Raw genomic sequence first — 18,135 nt, forward strand, 5'->3', positions numbered from 1 at the left:
AGATAATTTACTTAACTTCCCTGAACTTCAGTTTCTATGTCTATGAAGTGAAGGAAGTAATAATATCTATGCTAGATATATGGAGGTACTATATCCGAGGGTGCTATGTCTACATTATAAGCCGGTGTGTTTATCAGAATACACATTATAGAATACATATTTAATGTCAGTTTGTGTCCACTCTTTCCTGACTTGACTTCAGAATCAGACTCATATCTGGAACACTTGGAAGCTTTGTTCTGTCTACCAGATTAGACGTCTGGGTGCATATAATTTGTTGAACAACAGATGTGCTTAATATGGCTTTGGTTATTATGTAATATGTGGAGGAGAGAATGGTTAGGAGAACAGGTTTTGGAGTCAGATAGATCTGAGCTCCCATTCAACCTCTACCGCATATTAATCACATTCTAACTGTATGTCCTTGGGAAAGTCAGTTAACCTCTCTGAGCCTCTATTTTTCATTGTAAATAGAATAGTCCTTTTCCCACCTACCTAGCAAGGATTTTTGTGGGGTTGAGATTGGATAATATACATAAGAATGCTTTATAAACAATAGAATGCTATGCAAATATTGCTTTGTTATCATTATGATTATTATAAAAAATACTTAATTTTTATTTTTCCTGACAGATGATTTAGGAAAAAAAAGAAATTATCTCATTCAAGAAAAACTGGGGCCGGCCCTGTGGCGCAATGGTTAAGCGCACACGTTCTGCTTCAGCAGCCCAGGGTTCGCCAGTTCAGATCCCAGGTGCAGACATGGTACCGCTTGGCACACCATGCTGTGGTAAGCCTCAAAAAGAGGAGGATTGGCTACAGATGTTAGCTCAGGGCTAATCTTCCTCAAAAAAAAAAAAAAAAGAAAGGCTATTTATTGCATAGCCAACTCTTTCTTACACTGAAGAAACGATAAACTCAATAAATATTTAAGTAAAGATTACTAGCCAGGGGCTGGCCCCATGGCCAAGTGGTTAAGTTTGCCAGCTCCACTTTGGCAGCCGAGGGTTTGCTGGTTTGGATCCTGGGTGCGGACATGGCACCACTCATCAGGCCATGCTGAGGTGGCATCCCACATAGCACAACCAGAGGCACTCACAACTAGAATGTACAAATATATACCGGGGGGCTTTGGGGAGAAGAAGAAAAAAAAAGATTACTAGCCAGAAAATTAAAATACAACTTCTAGTCTGAGTGCTAACACTAACAATTTCTTGGACAAAAAATCTCCCTAAATTATTTAGCTTGGTTTTCTTGTCTCTAAAGTAATTCCTACCTCACTTGATTACTAAGAGGACAGATGTAGAAAAACAATGGGAGAGATATCAAATCCTTTAAACAAAAGGCTTCTGTATTCACATGAGTTGTTTCTTCCATCCTTCTTTAGGTATGTGGTAGTGAGCAATCATCTCACCTTGTTTATACACCTTGTGTTATCACAAGACTGCTACAGATACAATCATCCGAGATTTACAGATGTGGCAGAGTTAACCAAAGAAATCTTTAAGGAACATTGGAGGACCTCAGCTTTATTCACTTTACTCGTTAGTTAGAGCATGGTTAACAAGCAGTACTGTTAAGAAAACTATTCAAACCACAACCAGGTAAAACCCAGAAACTAAAATGTTCCATTCTCTACAGAATAAGAGAAACAAAACATTCAAGAAATTTACAGTAAAACCAGTCTGTCAGCAGAATCTCATAAGAACTTCAAACTTCCTTTTCTGACCCAGGAAATATTCTTTAAAAGAGAAACAGAAATGCATTGTTGGCAGGAATTAGAAAGAAGGAAAGGAAGTTTTTTTTTATTATCATTAAAACGTGCCTAATCTGGAAACTATCTGGCTATTATGCCATTTTCAGGTGTCCAGCTCAATGAAAAGAAGCTGAATTTTACTTCTCAGTATCAGTAATACTGTTCAAGGAGCAACTCATTTTATTCCACTCTAGGCAGAAGTCTACCAAACGCTTTGAACCCGTGCCAGCTCCAGGGTATGAGGTGTGCTCAGCCGCTGTCCCTTCGTCATGCAGGATGCTCCCTGTCTCAGAACTCTACCTTGTCTACAAGCCAGGATCTGGGGTCGGGGGCCTGAGTTACTCGTTAGGGTTTCTATGTTGACTCAATCCTCTACCCAGAGAGCCCGGGCCAGTATCATGATCAAGTTTCCTGACAAGAAATCGCACTCTTCTCTGTTTTGAAATGAGATTTAACAGAAGAGCAAGAACACCTGTGCATTCGCCCAGTGAGAGTAGACTTTAATTAGCCACAGTTGAATCAAGAGCAGAAACCACAGAGTAATTTAAACTGGGGAAGCTTAATAAAAAGAAATATTGAGCAATGAGAGGAGGATAACTATAAAGATGGAATGAGAGCTCTAAAAGTTGCTGAAGAACTGAGGGGAAAAAACAAAAAAAGACAAAGGTGGAGGAGGTCAAGCTTCAAAGCTCATTGAAGAAGATGTTGTCACAGGCTACTTGATGGTAGAGAAGTTGCCTAGGTCAGACATGGCCCAGAGTTGCCAGGAAAGCAGAAACAACCCTCTGGGCACAGACCAGCCAGAGCTGATGGGCAGGTTGGGCGTGCAGAGGGAAACAGGTGCAGAGAGTCAGGGGGCAGATGGAGTTAGAGGGCCACTGCAGGCATGAGGCCTGGAATGCACGGTGTCCATGTCAGGACAGCCATGGGAAACAATTCTATGGGACACAGGTGAGATGAAGCTAATGGGTGAGTACACAGAAGAAGCTGGGCTGTGGCTGTGGGCACTGCTGGGACTGGGGCCTGGAGAGGCCTCCCTCTGTGGGAACCTAGTGCACCTCTGCATATGGCTTGCACCAGAGCAGCTCTGGGCCACTGAATAAGACAAAGCTTGAGCATCCAGCTCACTAGACAGTCAGCCCAATGCGGGGCCCTTGCATGCCCACGCAGAGCAGCAACCTGGGCTAGGGCGAAGGCTGTGCTGTCTGGGGCTCCCAGCTGAAGAAAGCACACAGCAAAACTACAGCCTACAGTCACTTAGCACTGGGCTGAGCAATGGAAAAGAAAGCATGTTCTAGGGGGTCTGGCTAACAAGCCATCAGAACCAAGAAGGAAAATCCCTTTCTCCTTCAGTGTCTCTCTCCAGTGTCTTCTACTGACAAAACATTGTGTCAACTGCCAAAGGAAAAATACTTAAAGGGCCCAGACCCATTTTAAAAGATTAGTCAACGAAGGGAGCTGAGAAGCAATAAATTAACAACCAGCACAGCCTCTCTCTGGCTGAAGTCCTCCACACAATCAGACCTCCCCGATTAATTGCTCTCTCTGCTGTCCCCTAGAATTTATCTTGTCCCCATGTGCCACCAGCTTCCATCAGCTCCCCAATAACTGTGATCCACCAGCCCCTCTAGCTATTTACAGTTGGCTGTCTCAGAAATCTCTGTACTGCCTCTTTTGAGGGAGGCTCATAACTGTGAGCCAGTGGAGCCCTCTGGTGGGAGACACAGTAGTGCACAGCTGTTTAAAAGAATTTGATAGCGCGAAGTTGAATTAGAGATTACGGAATTTTTAGAGTGATGGGATTGTTCTGTATGGCACTGGAGTGGTGTATACATGGCTCCCATGCGCTTTTCAAAGCTCATAGAACTGTCCATTATAAATAGTGAACTTTGATGTATGCAAATTTTTTAAAAGTCACAGCAGTTAAGTTCGCATATTCCACTTTTGCGGTCGGGGCTTTGCCGGTTTGCATTTTGTGTGTGGACCTACGTACTGCTTGTCAAGCTATACTGTGGCAGGCGTCCCACATGTAAACTAGAGAAAGATGGGCAAGGATGTTAGCTCAGGTCCAGTCTTCCTCAGCAAAAAGAGGATTGGTAACAGATGTTAGCTTGGAGCTAATCTTCCCGCCCCCCCAAAAAAATAAAGGATTAAAAAAAATCAACTAGAATGATAGAGGATCCCAGAATAGAATGCAGACTGGGAGAGATGAATCTAACTGTATTACAAATGCATGGCATAACCTTTTTGAAAGGGGTGGGGAAGGAGCTGATCTAAAGTAGATCTGGAAAATGATACCTTGGCTGGAAACCATACAGCTAAAGATGAAAAAAAGTACCCATAAGCACTGTACTCTAGTCTGTAAATTAATCTCTTATAGGAATACAGGTTAAGAATTCTAAAAGTACTTTATAGCTATACTAGGGTTGAACAAGTGATAAGTAATAGATAACAGGAGCCAGGTTCCTCACAGGGGAAGAAGTTACAAATAAACAAGGGGAGAGGCTAGAATAAACCCTGTGATACTAAGTTAGAGTTGGGGACATCAGGATGAACTCATGTTTAATTTAATATACATGGGATAGGTAGATAGATGATGAGATACATACGTACACATGGGAATATGTGCTTCTATTTCCTAGCTCTGTCCACTGAGAGAGTCCGGAAGCAGTGCCCCCTTGCCCCAGCCCCCATGGCAACGAGCACACCTGTCCTCAGATCTTGGTTTCTAAAAACCATTCTCCAATAGAAGGAAGCAGAGCTCCTTGGAGGAATGGCTCCTTGTAGGGAAAATGCAAGAAGAGCCTGGAGAAAAGTAAGTGTACTGTGACAGAAAGTAAGGAAGTGCTCAGACAACAAAAGGGACGTGAGCCAATCTGAAAGAGCTCCCAATGGCCAAAGGTGGGAAAATTTGAACCAGAATGTTATTCTGAGATGTGGAGATTAATTTTTTAAAGATTTTATTTTTTTCCTTTTTCTCCCCAAAACCTCCCGGTTCATACTTGTATATTCTTGGTTGTGGGTCCTTCTAGTTGTGGCATGTGGGACACTGCCTCAGCGTGGTTTGATGAGCAGTGCCATGTCCGCGCCCAGGATTCGAACCAACGAAACACTGGGCCGCCTGCAGCGGAGCGCGCGAACTTAACCTCTCGGCCACGGCGCCAGCCCCTTATTTTTTAAGGATATAACATTAAAAGAGTGGAAAGTGGTTGTTTCTGGGGAGAAGAAGCAGCAGGGGGGCAGAGACTGTCGTTTGCTGTGAAATGCCTTGGAAAATAATTTGACACCTTAAACCATTCCCGTGTTGGCTTACCTAGGTTTGAAAGAAAAAAAAAACATTAAAAAGAAGAAACAAAAAAAAGAAGAATGTGGGGCTAACAAGGGAGGACTTTTTGAGGAGAGAGGGTTTTGTTTGGTTGGTTTCTTTGTCTTATTAAAACGGTTTACATGTAGACAGGATGTCAATAGAGGGAAAGGATAAAACTCAGGGAAGAAAAAGAAACAATTGATAGCAGCAAGTGTCTGAGGTGGTTAGGCAATCTTATAGTTTGTTGGGAGGATTTACGAAGGCCCTAGTCAGTTCACTATCTCTAACCTATACCAGGACAGAGATCAACACACGCAGAATCTCAGAAAACCTCAGTTCTAGTCCCCTCTCGCTTCCCGCTGAGCCCTGAGGTGCAGCCACCCTTGCCTGGTGCGCGGTGCTCTCTCACAAAGCGCAAAGCTGCACTCCCTGGGGATTTTAGAGGCAAGTCTGTCACTTCCTTTTGTCAGCGTCGAAACTAATTATCTATAAAGATTTGGCAAAAACTGCAGATTTAGGCACTGAAGGCCTCTTAAAAAAGGCAAGATATGTGAATGTACTTAATGCCACTGAACCGTACACTTAAAAATGGTTGTAATGGTAAATTTTATATTATGTAGATTTTACCACAATAAAAAAAAAAAGAGGTTTTTTAAAAGAAGATATGAAATTAGAGTCATTCCTAAATCCGTAACATCACATTTATCAGATTATCTTTAACTACCTAAGTGATGGAGTGAAGCTCAAGGTTAAAATGTTTAGAAAGGGGGTTGGCCCGGTGGGTGGCGCAGCAGTTAAGTTCCCATGTTCCGCGCGGCGGGGGTTCGCGGATTCAGATCCCAGGCGCGGACATGGCCCTGCTTGGCAAAAGCCATGCTGTGGTAGGCGTTCCACATATAAAGTAGAAGAAGATGGGCATAGATGTTAGCTCAGGGCCAGTCTTCCTCAGCAAAAAGAGGAGGATTGGCAGTAGTTAGCTCAGGGTTAATCTTCCTCAAAAAAAAAAAAGTTTAGAAAGAGGTAGAAGATCAACTTTCCCTTCACATGGGACTGTGGAACTAGGCTTGGTTGAGAGAAAGAACTCACTTCCCACATCTCAGGGGCAATTTTGTCTTCCTAGCAATTGAAGACTTTTCTTCCAGAACTGTGACTCCATTTTTTGGGGGGGGAGTTCCTTATCACAGTATGGTAGCTGAGGTATTTCCACTAAGTAGAATGGTCATAACACATTTAATATATTAGAACTTTAAGAAAAAAATCCATTTCACATTCTAAAAAGTTGTTCTCAACTTCAGCAATAATTTTAAAAGTACAAGTACTTCCAAAGACTACTTTTAATTATAGTAATAAGCAAGGAATTAATAGGGGGTATTCAGTCAAAATGGAAGAAAATGCTTCCAACTCGGCCTTACTTCCACATTTCATTCCCACTTCACCCAAACCGTACTCTAATACGATACAATCAATTTATTCAGGACAAGGTGATAATTAGGATGTAGTCCTAGCAAAAGGGGTCTGGTGATTTTTTTTGACTTGTACCTTCTTTGGTTGGGAATATTGCATTAAAGAACCGTATGGCAGATAAAATGACTCGGCAGGCCCACGCAGCAAAGGAAGTATTTTCAATAGCAAGTTGCCTTTATATGGGCATATTTCTACATTCTAAAATAATGTCTCCATTATCTTGGTTAGTGTTCAAATCTTTGAAATCTATAAGAAATATGTGATGCATGAGTGTGTGTGATGATTCACAGATCTGAAATAACACCTACTCTCCTTCGGTTCTGGCACAAAATGTGTCAGTGAAGCCTGCAATTAAGAAAATTATCTTGGCCTGTCTTGCCACAAGGATGGTGACGTCAATATACATATCCAGAGCAGAAATGTGTTAGCAAAAATGAATTTAGAAAACAGTTCTACTCCAGCACTGGCTGGTGCCTTGTTGCCTTTGCCATGTCATCTAGATCTTTGTCATTGATGATGACACTAATAATATCTACTAACAACCGCTATATTGTTTCTTTTAGTCTTCACAATAGTCCTATGAGATAAGTACTGTTATGGTTCCTATTTTACAGATGAAGAGAGGTAAACACATTGCCTAAGATCATATGGCTGGCCAGTGGTAGAGCTTGGATTTGAACCCAGGTCTCTAAGACTCAGATGTTCGCTCTTTTGACTAGGACTGGCTACATAATTTGAAGAGCCCAGTGTAAAAGGAAAATGTGGGGGCCTGTGTTCAAAAATGGTTAATAATTTCAAGACAGTGACAGCAGGGCATTAAACCAAGGCAGGGCTCTTCTAAGGACAGTGCCCTATGCAGTTGCACAGGTTGTACACCCATGAAGCTGGCCCCGCTCTTAACCATATCACTTCCCTCCATTGTGTCCTTCATCCCCGTGCCTCAACCTAATTCAAATATTTCGTCCAAGCCACAACTCCACTGTACAAGGTCCAGCATGGATTCATGAGAGACACACGTTCAGTCTGGAGACAAACGACATTTATTTTTATTAATCCTTTCACTTGCCAAGATTTCGCATTATGCTCAACAGCAGAAACTATCCCATAATTTTATGAGTTTGAATATCAAGCTTTCTCTTTGGTTGGTCCCTGAGACCTCTCTTTTAATTAGTCTATTTATCTCTTAAAAAAATAAAATAACTTTAACCATTTTCCGCTGCATTTTAAGCATGCAACATCATGGTGTCTTGAACTGCTCCTTCCTGCTGTCATCATTTGCAGCTGCTTCACCCCAAAGATGGGAAAACACCTCAGAGCCTTGTAATTGTAGGGTCCTGAGTAATGAACTCCTTGCCTCACTGGATCTTCTTTTGAAGATCTTTCCAAACCCTTCACTTGGCACCTTCACTCAACTGGGATGTCTGGAGCTTGGTGGACAGCATGTTTCAGTATAAGCCCTTTACCGTCCAACACATATCCTGCGCACAAAGGAAGTCTGTTTGCAGTGTGTACAGAGTCATTGGGACATGCAGTTTACATTTCTAGAGACGGGAAGGGGTTGTGTGTATATATCTGTGATGGGGACGAGTTTGGAGGTGGAGGACTAGAAGACAGAGGAGGCATGATCTCTGCCCCTGGTGGGGATTCTCACCTAATTTGATGCCTAACCCCAGACTCTCCCATTCTCATGTATCTTTTTTTTTTTTTTTTGAGGAAGATTAGCACTGAGCTAACATCTTCTGCCAATCCTCCTTTTTTTGCTGAGGAAGACTGGCCCTGAGCTAACAGCCGTGCCCATCTTCCTCTACTTTATACGTGGAACGCCTGCCACAGCATGGTTTTTTGTCAAGCAGTGCCATGTCTGCACCCGGGATCCAAACTGGCGAATCCCAGGCCGCTGAAGCGGAACATGCACACAACCGCTGCGCCACCCAGCCAGCCCCGCTCATGTATCTTTTTACTGTGATTTCCTTTTCCACAAGAAATTTTGGCTGTTCCTGTCTTTAATTTCTTCCTAACATGAGGTAAGGAGGGAAGAATTGCAGGCAGCCCCTCAGCTGAGACTCTTCATGCTTTAGGACTTCGGTGTGGACTCCTGGAATCAATAACTCCTTACCTCGTATGGATATGATTGGATGGGATTGTAGACAATCTGTAAACTTACCGTGAAAAGGATAAGGCACGAGCAAGTATCTAGCACAGTAGTTCTCAAACGTATCAGACCCACTATCTCCTTTCTATAATGAAACATTCCCTTCACTGCCCTGAAATGAAATTCATATATATTACCTACCCACATACACACAAAAATTTTTTAATTGACATACTGCTCTAAGTGCAATATAAAGGAGAAATAAAATTAGAGTTATGGTTTATTTTCAAGTAATTATAGATTTTTCACCCCCATTCGTGCCCTGAAGGACATTTGAAAGTTGGGCAGGACAACGTCTTTGTTCTAGGGAACTATTCCACACATCTGTCAATCCTGGCCCCCAGCCACCACATACCAGTTAGCATGCCTTCAATTATTGTGATAACCAAAAAGGCACCCACAATTCCCAGAACACACCCTAAAAGTTGGTATAGCCCCTGTTGAGAGCCACTGGTCTAGGTAAGAGTGTCTGTGTGTTAGATTCCTTTTGATTTTTGTTGGTTAGGATTTCCAGATAACAGGACAAGATACACTTGCCAGACTCCCCGCCTAAGAGTTCCAGGGCCTGGCAAGCCTGAACTCAACAAGCAGGCATTTTCTATTTGTACACAACTATTTTTAGGACACTAGTTTTAAAATAGTACACACACGCGCACACACACACACCCTATATTCACCAAAGGTCCGTGACCACATAGAGAGAGAGGCTTCAGTCAGGGAGTGGCCATGCTCTGCGTGGACTGATGGTTATGTAGGGTGAAGCAGAAAGAGCATTTATTTTGTGCCATATTTAAAATTTAGGGAGGTGGAAATGATGGGTGTGTCAATGTGGTGGGTTGCTAAGAAAGGCTGGTTGCCTTTGCACTTTGTTTCTTGGTCCTCTCTGATCTTCAGCTTGAATTAAAGGACACTCTGCATTGTAAACATCTTCTCCCTGGCCAGGCACAGGTATTAATATTTGCCTTTGTTTCTATCTGCTGAATACAAAATTGAAGCCAAATAGGCACCCAAAGGGGATAAGAGTCCCCTCACTATCATGCCCCTTGACACAGGCCCTAATATTTACCAGATACTAATTAACATATTGAATTCTGGCCAAAAAGAAAAAGGAAAAAACAAAGTTGTATGTGTGTGGAAACTTCTGTGGGTCATCCTCTAGCACCTACCAGAGGTCAGTGATTTGCTGCCAGAATAAGCTTATATTTGAATGGAAGGTGAGTTCTAAACAATCTAAGGGAAAACTTAAACAGCAAAATCGCTCTACACCATGACATATGATATGACGTTTGCCTCTCTTAAATTATCCTCATCCAAGAGCACGTTTACCAGCTTAACCCCAAGCTCGGTTCCTGGGCAGTACAGTTCCTATGAGGGCCATTGCGAATCAAGTGGGTTTGAACCAATGGATGGGAAAGAAAAAATGTATTCTCAATGGGGAAACCATTCATTCATTTATGTATGCATTCATTCGCTTCCTTGCTCAGCTTAAATTCACTTAGATTACATTGCCTGTGCCCTCAGCTCCATTGACTCCTCTGACACATGGAGATACTCACTTGATTAAAAATGATCTTTTTTAAAGGAAACGTTCCCCATAGTCCATGCCTACACTTGTGCAGCTAAATGTGGCTGGCAGAGAACAAAACCACGCTGAGAGACTCCACTTTAAATCACGATCATAAACTTCGAATGGGCCCTTAGTGCTGCCAGCAATCCTACTATATTTCCCCAGCTCTTTCATTCTCCCACTCTCCCAGGTGATATTTCATACCTTCTCTGTCCACAAACCTCAAACACCTACTCAACACCCATTTTCATTCTCTGTTGACAGCCTTGCTTTCTATTTCACTGATGAAATTGAGTGAATCAGAAGAGAGTTCATATAAACACCTACTACCTGCATCAGTGCTCACGTCCTGAGCTTCTTTCCCACAACTGTAGATGAATACTCTGTTCCCCCAGAAAAGGCCACTTGCTCTTCTTGTAGACCAGACACCACTGACTCTCACCTACTCAGGGACACCACTCCAGTAATTCTCCTCTCAATTCTTCCGTTACATTCTATTTTTTTTTTTTTAGGAAGATTAGCCCTGAGCTAACTACTGCCAATCCTCCTCTTTTTGCTGAGGAAGACTGGCCCTGAGCTAACATCCATGCTCATCTTCCTCTACTTTATACGTGGGACGCCTCCCACAGCATGGCGTTTGCCAAGTGGTTCCATGTCCGCACCCGGGATCTGAACCAGCGAACCCTGGGCCGCCAAAGTGAAACATGAGAACTTAATCACTGCACCACCAGGCCAGCCCCCATTCTTTTTTTTGTAAAGATTTTATACTTCCTTTTTCTTCCCAGAGCCCCCCAGTACAGAGTTGTGTATTTTTAGTTGTGGGTCTTTCCAGTTGTGGCATGAGGGATGCCACCTCAGCGTGGCCTGATAAGCGGTGCCATGTCCGTGCCCAGGACCCTAACCAGCAAAACCCTGGGTCCCCAAAGCAGAGCGTGCGAATTTAACCACTCGGTCCTGGGGCCGGCCCCTGGTCTTCCATTACATTCTTTCCATCAATCTACAGACATTATTTTTCCCACCTTTGAAAAGCCCTTGACCCCACTTCCTCTCCCATTTCTTTCTTTTCTACAGGTTGTGTATATTCACCATCTCCAATATGTCCCTTCCCATTCTGTCTTAAACCTAATAGAATCAGATATTTATCCAATCCACTCCAATTAAATTGCCCTTATCAAAGTCGCCTTGACTTCCCTGTTGCTATATCCAACGACCCAGTGACCAAGTCTCAATCTTCACCTGACTTGGTCAGTTAGTAGAATATGATCACTCTCTCCTCATTGAATCACTTTTCCACCTGGCTTTTAGAAGCAGACTTACCCGGTCTTCCTCCTACCTCTGTGGCTGCTCCTTCTGAATCTTCTTTGTTGACTTCTCCTCATCTCTCCAACCTCCAAAACTTGGCGTATTCCAAGATTCAGTCCTTGGACCTCTTCTCTTTTTTATCTTCACTCATTTATTGGGTGAGCTCATCTAGTCTCCTGGCTTTAAATACCGTCTAATCTAGGCTGTGTCCAGCCTGCATTTCTCTGCTGAACTCCAGACTCATATATCCAGCCGCCTCTTTAATATCTCCACTTGGATAACTTAATGCACAGCTCAAATTTAACAAGTCCAAAACTGAACTCCTAATCTCCTCTTGCCGCCACTCTACCACCAAACCCTGTTTATCTTCTGCTCTTCCCCAGCTGCTCAGGCCAAAACCTTGAAGTCATCCTTGACGCCTCTCTTTTTCTCACATCCCAGATCTGATGTCAGCTTGACCTTCAACGTATGTTTGGAATGTAACCACTGCTCACTCCTTCCACTACTACTACTGCGATCTCTCACCTCAATTAGTGCACGAGCCTCTCAGCTAGTCTTCCAGCATCCATCTTTGACACCATTCAGACTCTTCTCAGCACAGAAGCCAGATTGATACTGACAAAGCACAAATCAGAGAGGGTCGCTCCTCTGCTTGAAAACCCTCCAAGCATATTTTTAGTAAAAGTCCAACTCCTAGAATTCCTATAAAGCCCTACTTGCTCTGCTCCCTGCCCATTCCCTCCCCAACTTCATCCCTTGCTTCTTTCCACCTTGCCCGTGCCATTCAAGCAACACTCTCCCCACTCTTGCTATACCTTGAAACTTCCCGGCACCTCCAGGCCTTAGTAGTCACTGCTTCTGGGATGTTCTTCCCCCAGACATGACTCATTCACCTCCTTCCCTCAGATGCCACCTTCTCAGTGAGCCCTTCTCTGTTTACCCACCTGCGATTGCTCATTTTATGTATCAACTTGACTGGGCCATGGCGGGGCCCAGACATTTGGTCAAACATTATTCTGGGTGTGTCTGTGAGGGTGTTTCTGGGTGAGATGAACATCTGAATCAGTGGACTGAGTAAAGCAGATTGGCCTCCCAAATGTGGGCGGGCCTCATCCTAGCCATGAAAGACTTGAACAGAACAAAAAGGCTGGAGTTAGAGGAAATTTTGCCCACCTGCCTCGGAGATGGAGCATCTGTCTTCTCCTGCACTCAGACTGGAATTTACATCATCAGCTCTCTTGGCTCTCAGGCCTTCAGGCTCAGACTGGAACTACACTACTGGCTCTGCTGGATCTCCACTTAGCCAGCCACAGATCTCAGGACTTCTCAGCCTCCATAACCACATGACCAAATTCCTTATGATTTTATATATATATATAAATATAATATATATATATATATGGCCTGTTGGTTCTATTTCTCTGGAAAACTCTTACTAATACACCAAAATTGCAACTCCCACGTAGCCTCACTTTCCCTTCCCTGCTTTATTTTTTCTATGGGATTTATTGCTATCTATCAGAACAGGGATTTATTTTACTTATCTTTTTTTTTTTTTTTGCCTATATTTGCCAACTGTGGGGGACTGGAATTGACCACCCCAAGATATGTCTCTTTGGCATGAGGATTGTTTTGGGCTGGTTACTTTTAAAAATTGCAGACAGGAAAGAAACTCTGAAAAGTAGAATTTGCTTACCTTTTGTTAAGAGACACTTACATTTGTAAAGGAAATCTCCATCTGTAAAGGTGTCTCCCTCTCTGTACTGGGAAGAAGGGTGGATGACCTTATCTCTAGAAGCTCTTATCAATGTGGAAAGCAAGGACTTAAATCTGCACAATAACCTTACCCTTGTTTACTGTGCTTTTCCGGTAATCTCCCATAACTGACTCTACCCACCCTGAACATCCTCCTTTGTCTTTAGCTGAGGGTGGTATTTAAGGGGAGAGCTTCCAGGGCTGGCCCGGTGGTGCAGCGGTTAAGTGCCCATGTTCCACTTTGGTGGCCTGGGGTTTACCAGTTTGGATCCTGGGTGCAGACATGACACTACTTGGCACGCCATGCTGTGGCAGGCATCCCACGTATAAAGTAGAGGAAGATGGGCATGGATGTCAGCTAAGGGCCATCTTCCTCAGCAAAAAGAGGAGGATTGGCAGCAAATGTTAGCTCAAAGCTAATCTTCCTCAAAAAAAAGGTGAGGGCTTCCGCTGTTTTGGCGAGTTGCTCAGTTTGCCCGAGGCTCTCCCATGTATACATGTTATAAAGCTTTGTTTAATTTTCTCCTGTTATTCTGTCTCGTGTGAATTTAATTCATTGTCCAGCCAGAAGGACCCAGAGTGGGTAGAGGAAATGTCTTCCTCCCCTCCACAACCAAAATGTGAACTCCACAAGGGAAAGCTTTTTGTCAGCTTTATTCATTGCTGTATCCTAGCACCTAGAAGAGTACCTCACTTGTGTGAAGTATTACATAAATAGTTATTGAGTGAATGAATGCCAACTGTGTACAAAAGCATCAGCTTTAGGTGCTAGTGAAACAGAGATGAATAAAGCTAAGTTATTTAACACTCTGTACTTCAGGTTCCTCATCTATAAAATGGGGGTAATGGCACTGTTATGTGGATTAAATGAACATTTACACAGTGCTTAGAATAATGCCTAGTATAGTGCTATAATAAGTGCTATAGTAAGTAAACTAAATATATATCTCTGCCCTCAAGAAGCTCACATATGGGGCCATCCCAGTGGCGCAGCGGTTAAGTGCACATATTCCCGCTTCAGCGGCCCGGGGTTCTCCAGTTCGGATCCTGGGTGTGGACATGGCACCGATTGGCAAAAGCCATGCTGTGGCAGGTGTCCCACATATCAAGTAGAGGAAGATGGGCATGGATGTTAGGTCAGGGTCAGTCTTCCTCAGCAAAAAGAGGAGGCTTGGCAGTAGTTAGCTCAGGGCTAATCTTACTCAAAAAAAAAAACAAACAAAAAAAGAAGCTCACATATGGTGGAGAGGAAAATGTGTCCGCAAAAAGTACAGAGTTTGCAGTGGGAGCACAGAAGATGGGAAGGGTTAATTTCTCCGTAGGGTCAAGGAAGCCTTCACAGAGAAGGTGATATTTAATGTGAATCTTGGAGAATGAAGTGGTGTTTACCAGGCCAAAAAGAAGGGCATTCCAGGGTCTGACCCCATGACCGAGTGGTTAAGTTTGAGAGCTCTGCTGCAGAGGCCCAGGGTTTTGCCGGTTCGGATTCTGGGCGTGGACATGGCACCACTCATCAAGCCATGCTGAAGTGGAGTCCCATATGCCACAATTAGAAGGACCTACAACTAAGAATATACAACTATGTACTGGGGGGCTTTGGGGAGAAAAAAAAGAAAAAAAGAAAATCTTTAAAAAAAAAAAAAAAGACGGGCATTCCAGGCTGAGGACAAAGAACAAATATTTGAACCAGGAGGCTCCGAGGTAAGAATAAATCTGTCCTCCCACCTTCCAGGAAGTGATGATCCAGAGTTGTCTCAATAAATCCAGCTTGTTTTTCCCACTTTACACTTTAATTTCTTTATTATGTAAGGGAAGGCGCTGGTAACACTGAATGTTAAATTGTAGTCATTTCATTGTGTAGGAGAGAAAGTTTCGGAGATTGTTACACCCCAGGGAGATGTTTATCCCCATCTGTTTGACGCCCTTGGTGAAAAGAATATGCCAGCTCTAAGTCACCTTAATGTTCTTGAAAGAATCTTCAAATTTTCTATACTTAATTGATGTTTCCAATATCTGCTGATATGATCATTGATAACCATTTTGCTTAAAAGTGTTACATTAGCATTCATTTGTTTAAAAAGCACTCTGATTTCAATTTTACCACATGCTTTAATCATTTATTTCATTAGTGATTAAATACTAATGAACTATAACTAAACTAAAAACTAATTAAATAGTGAAATAAATTACTATTTATTTCATTAATAGTAAAAAAATAAAATATTTTTATTTATTGTTACAATGTCAGAAATATTATCAGTAATTATTTTAAAAATAAAACAACCCTAATGTCCCTTTAAATATTTTCCAAGAGGCTTTTTTTTTTACCTTTTATTAAGATTATGATAGTTTACAACCTTGTGAAATTTCAGTTGTACATTATTGTCAGTCGTGTTGTAGGTGCACCACTTCACCCTTTGTGCCCACCCCCCACTTTCCCTTTCCCCCAGTAGCCACTAATCTATTCTCTTTGTCTACATGTTTAACTTCCACCTATGAGTGGAATCATACAGAGTTTGTCTTTATCTGGCTTATTTCACTTAACATAATACCCTCAAGGTCCATCCATGTTGTTGTGAATGGGACGATTTTATCCTTTTTTATGACTGAGTAGTATTCCATTGTATATACATATATATATATATACTGTATCTTCTTTATCCAATCATCTGTTGATGGGCTCTTAGGTTGCTTCCATGTTTTGGCTATTGTAAATAATGCTGCAATGAACATAGGGGTGCATGGCACTTTTGGAATTGCTGATTTCAAGTTCTTTGGATAGATACCCAGTAATGGGATGGCTGGGTCATAAGCTATTTCTATTTTTAATTTTTTGAGAAATCTTCATACTGTTTTCCATAGTGGCTGCGCCAGTTTGCATTCCCACCAACAGTGTATGAGGGTTCCTTTTTCTCCACAACCTCTCCAACATTTGTCACTTTTTGTTTTGGTTATTTTTGCCATTCTAACAGGTGTAAAGTGATATCTTAGTGTAGTTTTGATTTGCATTTTCCTGATGATTAGTGATGATGAGCATCTTTTCATGTGCCTATTGGCCATCCATATATCTTCTTTGGAGAAATGTCTGTTCATATCCCCTGCCCATTTTTTGATTGGGTTGTTTGACTTTTTGTTGTTGAGCTGTGTGAGTTCTTTATATATTATAGAGGTTAACCCTTTGTCAGATGTATAACTTGTAAATATTTTTTCCCAATTAGTGTGTTGTTTTTCTGTTTCAATCCTCTTATTCCTTGCTTTGAAGAAGCTCTTTAGTCTGATGAAGTCCCATTTGTTTATTCTTTCTATTGGTTCCCTTGTCTGAGAAGACATGGTGTCTGAAAAGATCCGTTTGATACTGATGTCAGAGTGTACTGCCTATATTTTCTTCTAGAAGCCTTATGGTTTCAGGTCTAATCTTTAGGTCTTTCATCCATTTTGAGTTTATTTTTGTGAATGGTGAATTTTCATTCTTTTACATGTGGCTGTCCAATTTTCCCAGGACCATTTGTTGAAGAGACTTTCTTTTCTCCATGGTATGCCCACAGCTCCTTTGTCGAAGATTAGCTGTCCAAGAGGCTTTTTCTTCTACATTAAAAAATATTATAGGGGCCAGCCCCATGGCCAAGTGGTTAAGTTCATGGGCTCCACTTCAGCAGCCTGGGGTTCACTGGTTTGGATCCTGAGGGTGGACCTACGCACTGCTCATCAGGCCATGCTGTGGCAGCATCCCACACAGTAGAACTAGAATGACTTGCAACTAGGCTATACAACTATGTATTGGGGCTTTAGAGAGAAAAAAAAAAGAGGGAGATCGGCAACAGATGTTAGCTCAGGGTCAATCTTTCTCACACACACACAAAATGTGTATATATATATATTTTATAGGGACAACATTACTTCACACACCTTTGACTAAGTCCTTTTAAGTGAATGATCTAGAAATCAGTGAAGAGGGACCTCACAGGGAAGTAGTCAAGGGGTCATCCAGGGAAGGCAGCAGGAGCTGGACAGGATACATCAGAGCACCACAATTAGTTCTGGCCAGTTTTCAGTATCTGGCTTAGAAATTCACTCCTGCCAGTGTCCTGGGTGCAAGCCTCGAGAGATTGACTCATGCATGAGAGACAGCAGTAGACACCCAAACGCCACTTTATTCATTAACAATGAGAAACTAAACTCTCATATGGACCAGAGTGCTCTTATTGGCATAATTACTGTATTTTCTCCTCAACGTCAAGGAGAAAGTCAAATTTATACTCAGAAGGCATTTTCTAATTTACCATGAGGAATCTCTGTCATGGGAACACATTTCTCTATGATCCCTGCATTTTCTCCCTAGAGACAGCCTAAATGGGAAGCAAATCAGAATCAGAATATTGCTCAGTAACAGGAATAAAGATAGATAATCATACATATGGACTAAAAGACCCTGTGGCAGACAGAATAACGGCCCCCAAAGATATCCATGTCCTAATACTCAGAACCTGTGAATATGTTACCTTTGCAAGTGTGATTACATTAAAGATCTTGAGATGGGAGGATTATCAAGGTGGGCCCAACATAATCACAAGCATCCCTATAAGAGGAAGACAAGAAGGTCAAAGGCGGGAGGAGGGGGTGTGATGGGAGAAGCAAGAGATTGGAGTGATACTAGAAGGGGGCTATGAGCCAAAGAATGCAGGCAGCCTCTAGAAGCTGAAAAAAGCAAAGAAATGTATTTCCCTCTGGAGTCTCCAGAAGGAATGCAGCACTGCTGACACCTTGTTTTTAGCTCAGTAAGACTCCTGACCCCCAAAACTGTAATCAAATAAATTTGTATTATTTTAAGCCAT

Source organism: Equus quagga, chromosome 5 (assembly GCF_021613505.1).
Source record: "Equus quagga isolate Etosha38 chromosome 5, UCLA_HA_Equagga_1.0, whole genome shotgun sequence".
Taxonomy (NCBI): domain Eukaryota; kingdom Metazoa; phylum Chordata; class Mammalia; order Perissodactyla; family Equidae; genus Equus; species Equus quagga.